The sequence below is a fragment of the Dendrobates tinctorius genome, unplaced genomic scaffold (genome assembly GCF_039654945.1).
Source record: "Dendrobates tinctorius isolate UK_male_01 unplaced genomic scaffold, ASM3965494v1 ptg000028l, whole genome shotgun sequence".
Taxonomy (NCBI): Eukaryota; Metazoa; Chordata; class Amphibia; order Anura; family Dendrobatidae; genus Dendrobates; species Dendrobates tinctorius.
Window position 1 is genome coordinate 20,236,556 of NW_027361696.1, and position 8,442 is coordinate 20,244,997.

An 8,442-nucleotide genomic window follows, 5' to 3' on the forward strand; every position below is an offset into this window, starting at 1 on the left:
TCTGGCCGGTTTCTCCGGGCCTGAGGCACCGGGGGCCCCCTGGCCAGATTGCTCTCATGTGTATTGGCGGGCATGGAGAGATCCCAACAGCTCCGCTGCCTGCAAAAGAAAACAGCAGGAGCGGAGCTGCAAGGATCCTTCCTGCCCAGCACCAGCACTTCCTGTGTCTCTCTGACACAGAGAGGAGCGCGCCGCTGAATGACGTCATCATTCAGCGGCACGGCTGCTGTGCCAGAGACACAGGAAGCAGCCGGAGGGCGGAGGCGGTGATGCTGCGGAGCCGACATCATGTGAGGTACTGTGCTGCCTGTCACTGCTGCTGTGAGTGTGTGTGCGTGTGACTGTGTATGTGTGTGTATGTATGTAGTGTGATGGGGAGTGATGGAAGAAGGCAATGATTTAGTAAGCTGTATGTGTGTGGAGTGGATGTGTGTGTGTATGCATGTATGTGTCGTGTGTATGTGAGTGTGTGTGGATCGATGTGTATGTGTGTGTGTGTAGGTGGAGAAGGCCATGATGGGGTGATGGGAAAAAGGCCACAATGGAGGTGATGGGGAAAAGGCCATGATGGAGGTGATGGGGAAAAGGCCATGATGGAGGTGATGGGGGAAAGGCCATGATAGAGGTGAAGGGGAAAAGGCTATGATGGAGGTGATGGGGAGAAGGTCATGATGGAGGTGATGGGGAAAAGGCCATGATGGAGGTGATGGGGAGAAGGCCTTGATGGAGGTGATGGGGAAAAGGCCATGATGGAGGTGATGGGGAAAAGGCCATGATGGAGGTGATGGGGAAAAGGCCATGATGGAGGTGATGGGGAGAAAGCCATAATGGAGGTGATGGGGAAAAGGCCATGATAGGATGATGGGGAGAAGGCCATGATGGAGGTGATGGGGAAAAGGCCATGATGGAGGTGATGGGGAAAAGGCCATGATGGAGGTGATGGGGAAAAGGCCATGATGGAGGTGATGGGGAAAAGGCCATGATGGAGGTGATGGGGAAAAGGCCATGATGGAGGTGATGGGGAAAAGGCCATGATGGAGGTGATGGGGAAAAGGCCATGATGGAGGTGATGGGGAGAAGGCCATGATGGAGGTGATGGGGAGAAGGCCATGATGGAGGTGATGGGAAAAGGCCATGATGGAGGTGATGGGAAAAGGCCATGATGGAGGTGATGGGAAAAGGCCATGATGGAGGTGATGGGAAAAGGCCATGATGGAGGTGATGGGAAAAGGCCATGATGGAGGTGATGGGAAAAGGCCATGATGGAGGTGATGGAAAGAAGGCCATGATGGAGGTGATGGAAAGAAGGCCATGATGGAGGTGATGGAAAGAAGGCCATGATGGAGGTGATGAGGAGAAGGCCATGATGGAGGTGATGGGGAGAAGGCCATGATGGAGGTGATGGGGAAAAGGCCATGATGGAGGTGATGGGGAAAAGGCCATGATGGAGGTGATGGGGAAAAGGCCATGATGGAGGTGATGGGGAAAAGGCCATGATGGAGGTGATGGGGAGAAGGCCATGATGGAGGTGTCACGGGGGCTTAGTTCAACTAAGGCTGAAATACCCGGGGCCCCTGTGGTGTCCCTTTTACTAGGGGAAACCCTGTCTGACCCTCAACCCAGGGTTTTTGCTGAAGGTGCAAATGCCTGAGCCTCCGACCTTTCCTTATCTCCTGCTCAGCCCTGCACTTAACCCTCCACCCTCCACCCAGTGAGGAGACACACCACCAAAGCTCCCACACAAATAATGACAGACAGGGAGAACTTAAACTGCACTGCGCCGCACACACACAGGAATAAACAGTAATGTGAACAGGGCACAACTAAACACAAATATGGGAAGGAGAAAGGATAACGACGGATCATACGACACCAGATACGAATCTCTCTCTGCAACACCTCCACTCCAGACCGGAACCACTTGGTATGAAACACAAGCTATAATCGGCGACGCCCATATGCCAGTATGACTATTTAAAGACCGTGGGCGTGACTAACCTTCCAACCTGGTCTCCAGCAGGATTAACCCCCGAGAGCCTGAAGATGAAGCCGGCGCCACTGAGGCTATAGTGGCTGGAGGTGGAACTACCTCTGCCTGCCGGACGCTGTGGTGTGAACAGCGTCCGACATGACAGTACCCCGTCTTCTACGAGGGACCCCAGGGCCCTCAAGACTCATAGGACCCGGCTTGTCCAGATGACGACGGTGAAAAGAACTGACCAGCCGATCCGCATGTATGTCTGAGGCTGGAACCCAAGACCTCTCCTCCGGACCATACCCCCGCCAGTGCACCACTTGCACCTTAGCAGTGTCCATTTTAAAACCGGCTGCGGACACAATATATCCCAAAAAGGGCAACTCCTGGACAAAAAATAAACATTTTTCCAGCTTAGCATAGAGCTGGTTCTCCCGGAGCAACTGTAACACCTGCCTAACATGCTCCAAATGAGTGTCCCGATCGCTAGAATAAATGAGGATATCATCCAGGTATACAATCACAAATCTCCCCAGGACATGAGCAAATACATCATTAATAAAATGTTGGAAAACGGCAGGCGCGGTGGTCAACCCAAACGGCATAACCAGACTCTCAAAATGACCCTCAGGAGTGTTAAACGCCGTCTTCCACTCATCCCACTGACGGACCCTTATGAGGTTATACGCCCCCCTGAGGTCCAGCTTGGAAAACCATTTCGCCCCCGCTACCTGGTTGAACAAATCCGGGATCAACGGCATTGGGTAGGGATCACGGATAGTAATCTGGTTTAACTCTCGGAAATCCAGACACGGGCGTAACCCCCCATCTTTCTTCTTAATGAAGAAAAACCCCGCGGCTACAGGCGAGGACGAAGGCCGGATGTGACCTTTGCTCAGACTCTCCGCGATGTAGTCTTTCAGAGCTTGTCTCTCAGGACCAGAAATATTAAACATCCTGGCCTTAGGTAATTTGGCCCCGGGTTTTAACCTAATCGCACAGTCATAGGCTCTATGTGGAGGCAGTTCTGAGCAACCCTTCTCAGAGAAAACATCCACGAAATCCTGCAAAGCCTCCGGCAGGCTGGGCGTCACGGCGGACACACATGTGGCCAAGCAATTGTCTTGGCAGAAACCACTCCATTGTACTATGTCCTGAGTTTTCCAATCAATTACCGGGTTGTGCCTGGACAGCCATGGAAAACCCAGGACCATTTGAGCTGGGAGATTACGGAGGACCCTACATGTAACCGACTCAGAATGTAGGACCCCAATGTGGAGTTTCACCTCTGCCACAAACTCAGTAATCTCCCCTTGAGGGAGGGGAACAGCATTAATGGTCACCACCTGTATGGGGTGAGGAAGTCTTTCGATCTTAAACCCGGCGGTGTGTGCAAACTCCTCATCTATGAGATTGGTGGCGGAACCGCTATCCACAAACACTGATATAGGTAGCTCTCTGCCGGCGATAATAACCTTGGCAGGGAGCATACATTGAGATACCATCATGGAGGATATGCATACGCTCAGTTGGGTCTCCTCCATACCCTCTGAGCTTAACAGTTTTCCGCCGGTGTGACCCTCTTAGGTAGTACCGGGCAAACGTTAACATAATGACCTCCTTTACCACAGTAGAAACATGCTCCGGGCTTCCGGAATCCCGGAGCGCGAGGCTGAACCTGTGCCACGCCAGCAATCTGCATAGGTTCAGGGGACTCATCTACTTCAACCACACCTGCACCTCTGTTTTCCCCCAGAGGTAGCGTCTCCTGTGCCCCCTGACGAAAACGGCGATCAATACGTATCACCAAACTCATGGCAGACTCCAATGATGCCGGAGTCTCATACATCAGGAGGGCTTGTTTCACCCTCCCTGATACCCCATGAATAAACTGGCTCCGCAGCGCTGGGTCATTCCACTGTGTGTCTACAGCCCAGCGGCGAAATTCCGAACAATAGTCTTCTGCCAAGCGCTCCCCCTGGCAGAGGGCGCGGATTTTAGATTCCGCTAGAGCCAATCGGTCAGGGTCATCGTAAATGAGCCCGAGGGCAGAAAAAACATTATCGACCGAATGAAATATAGCAGAGTCAGCTGGTAAGGAAAATGCCCATGCTTGGGGGTCACCACTCAGTAATGACAACACCAGCCCTACTCGCTGGGCCTCATTGCCTGAGGATATTGGCCGCATGCGGAAGTATAATTTGCAGGCCTCCTGAAATACGACAAATTTGCTGCGATCGCCTGAAAATCGTTCTGGCAGCGGAAACTTCGGCTCTGCACCGATACCTGCAGATGCCGTTTGCACCTTTGCTACTACCAGGCCCTGCTGCTGAACTGCCCCTTTCAACTCGGAGACCTGTAAGGACAGTGCCGCCAACTGGCGGGTTATGGAATCTAATGGATCCATGGACTCCTGAAAAAATGTGGGCCGATTATAATGTCACGGGGGCTTAGTTCAACTAAGGCTGAAATACCCGGGGCCCCTGTGGTGTCCCTTTTACTAGGGGAAACCCTGTCTGACCCTCAACCCAGGGTTTTTGCTGAAGGTGCAAATGCCTGAGCCTCCAACCTTTCCTTATCTCCTGCTCAGCCCTGCACTTAACCCTCCACCCTCCACCCAGTGAGGAGACACACCACCAAAGCTCCCACACAAATAATGACAGACAGGGAGAACTTAAACTGCACTGCGCCACACACACACAGGAATATACAGTAATGTGAACAGGGCACAACTAAACACAAATATGGGAAGGAGAAAGGATAACGACGGATCATACGACACCAGATACGAATCTCTCTCTGCAACACCTCCACTCCAGACCGGAACCACTTGGTATGAAACACAAGCTATAATCGGCGACGCCCATATGCCAGTATGACTATTTAAAGACCGTGGGCGTGACTAACCTTCCAACCTGGTCTCCAGCAGGATTAACCCCCGAGAGCCTGAAGATCAAGCCGGCGCCACTGAGGCTATAGTGGCTGGAGGTGGAACTACCTCTGCCTGCCGGACGCTGTGGTGTGAACAGCGTCCGACGTGACAGGAGGTGATGGGGAGAAGGCCTTGATGGAGGTGATGGGGAAAAGGCCATGATGGAGGTGATGGAAAGAAGGCCTTGAAGGAGGTGATGGGGAAAAGGCCATGATGGAGGAGATGGGGAGAAGGCCTTGGTGGAGGTGATGGGGAAAAGGCCATGATGGAGGTGATGGGGAGAAGGCCATAATGGACGTGATGGGAAGAAGGTCATGATGGAGGTGATGGGGAGAAGGCCACAATGGAGGTGATGGGGAAAAGGCCTTGATGGAGGTGATGGGAAAAAGGCCATGATGGAGGTGACGGGGAGAAGGCATTGAAGGAGAAGGCATTGAGGGAGGTGATGGAAAGAAATCCTTGATGGGGGTGATGGGAAGAAGGCCATGATGGAGGTGATGGGGAAAAGGCATTGAAGGAGGTGATGGGGAGAAATCCTTGATGGAGGTGATGGGATGAAGGCCATGATATTGGTGATGGGGAAAAGGCCATGATGGAGGTGATGGGGAAAAGGCCACGATGGACGTGATGGGAAGAAGGCCATGATGGGGGTGATGGGGAGAAGGCCTTGATGGAGGTGATGGGGAAAAGGCCTTGATGGAGGTGATGGGAAAAGGGCCATGATGGAGGTGATGGGGAGAAGGCATTGAAGGAGGTGATGGGGAGAAATCCTTGATGGAGGTGATGGGGTGAAGGCCATGATGGAGGTGATGGGGAAAAGGCCATGATGGAGGTGATGGAAAGGAGGCCATGATGGAGGTAATGGGGAGAAGGCCATGATGGAGGTGATGGGGAAAAGGCCATGATAAAGTGATGGGGAGAAGGCCATGATGGAGGTGATGGGGAGAAGGCCATGATGGAGGTGATGGGAAAAGGCCATGATGGAGGTGATGGAAAGAAGGCCATGATGGAGGTGATGAGGAGAAGGCCATGATGGAGATGATGGGGAGAAGGCCATGATGGAGGTGATGGGGAAAAGGCCATGATAGGGTGATGGGGAGAAGACCATGATGGAGATGATGGGGAAAAGGCCATGATGGAGGTGATGGGGAGAAGGCCATGATGGAGGTGATGGGGAAAAGGCATTGAAGGAGGTGATAGGGAGAAATCCTTGATGGAGGTGATGGGATGAAGGCCATGATGGAGGTGATGGGGAAAAGGCCATGATGGAGGTGATGGGGAAAAGGCCATGATGGACATGATGGGAAGAAGGCCATGATGGAGGTGATGGGGAGAAGGCCATGATGGAGGTGATAGGGAAAAGGCCATGATGGAGGTGATGGGGAAAAGGCCATGATGGAGGTGATGGGGAAAAGGCCATGATGGAGGTGATGGGGAGAAGGCCATGATGGAGGTGATGGGGAAAGGCCATGATGGAGGTGATGGGGAGAAGGCCTTGATGGAGGTGATGGGGAAAAGGCCATGATGGAGGTGATGGAAAGAAGGCCTTGATGGAGGTGATGGGGAAAAGGCCATGATGGAGGAGATGGGGAGAAGGCCTTGGTGGAGGTGATGGGGAAAAGGCCATGATGGAGGTGACGGAGAGAAGGCATTGAAGGAGAAGGCATTGAAGGAGGTGATGGAAAGAAATCCTTGATGGGAGTGATGGGAAGAAGGCCATGATGGAGGTGATGGGGAAAAGGCATTGAAGGAGGTGATGGGGAGAAATCCTTGATGGAGGTGATGGGATGAAGGCCATGATATTGGTGATGGGGAAAAGGCCATGATGGAGGTGATGGGGAAAAGGCCACGATGGACGTGATGGGGAGAAATCCTTGATGGAGGTGATGGGGTGAAGGCCATGATGGAGGTGATGGGGAAAAGGCCATGATGGAGGTGATGGAAAGGAGGCCATGATGGAGGTAATGGGGAGAAGGCCATGATGGAGGTGATGGGGAAAAGGCCATGATAAAGTGATGGGGAGAAGGCCATGATGGAGGTGATGGGGAAAAGGCCATGATGGAGTTGATGGGGAGAAGATGCGAGGAGAGGAGAACAATGAGGGGTGTAGGGGATTGGGATGGGACGAAGGGGGACTTATAATGAACTTAGGAACAGGGGGAGGTGGAGGAAGACATTATTATCGCATGTCTAACACAGTCCCTTAGCATATAGGGTACTCACTAATTCTGTATAACACAATCCTTAGTTACATAGTTTCCTCTTTTATTATGTATAACACCGTCTCTTATTACGTACCATCCTCTCTACCGTAGTTATATATCGTGCCATCCCTTATTATATAGCTTCCTCTACTGTTATGTAGAGTGCCGTCTCTTACATAGTGTATTCTTGTTAATTTTGTTATTCACAGCGCCCTCTTTTATTACAAAGTCCCCTCTCTTTTTAGATATAAAATGACTGCTGATGGAGGAGCTGGTGACCAGACGACCAGTCCATCATCTCCTCCATTAGAAAGGAAGCTTTCCTAGCCATTATTGCATTATACAGATAACAAGACAGGACGGTATGTAATAAAAAACAGGGCTCTATATAATCCAATATGTAGTGAACGGTGCTGTACAAAGCAAGAGAGGGCACTGCATAATAAGGGACGGCAATATACATAATAAAGGAGACTATGTAATATATACATGTGTGGGTGTGGTGCAATATATATATATTATATATATATATATATATAGATTTGTCACCATAAAAGGAAGGGGGCCCAGACACATTTCTTGCACAGGGGCCCCAAGCTGTCAGTGTCCGCCCCTGTGGGGGTCAGTCTTTTGGCAGACTCGATGTAAGCAAAATTTTTATGATCGGTAATTACCGTAATAGGATGAGCTGCCCCCTCCAAAAAATGCCTCCACTTTTCAAAAGCCAACTTAGCCACAAGAAGTTCTCTATTGCCCACATCATAATTTCTCTCTGCTGAAGATTACTTTTTGGAGAAGAAGGCACATGGTTTGAGGGTGGTCAAAGTGGCGGGTCCCTGAGACAACACTGCCTCCACCCCCACCTCAGAAGCGTCAACTCTATTATAAAAGGTTATGACGGATTTGGTTGAATCAGTACTGGGGCTGTCATGAAACACCTTTTCAATGCCAAAAACTATTCTATGGCTGACGTTAACCAATTCTTAACATCCGCACCCTTTAACATGAGATCAGTAAGAGACTTAATTATCTGTGAATACCCCTTGATGAACTTTCGATAGTAGTTTGCGAACCCCAAGAAGCGTTTCAGACCCTTCAAATCTCGGGGCTGAACCCAATCACTAATAGCCTGCAACTTCTTGGGATCCATGCGAAACCCCTCATTGCATTGAAAACAATCAATCCCAAAAATGATACCTCTTGTACAAAAAAATTTTGCAAGTAGTTGGTTTTCCCTGAGTCTCTGAAGGACAGTATGTAAATGTTGTAAATGGGTTTGACTATCAGAAGAGTACACCAAGATGTCGTCAAGGTAAATGACCACAAAGCGA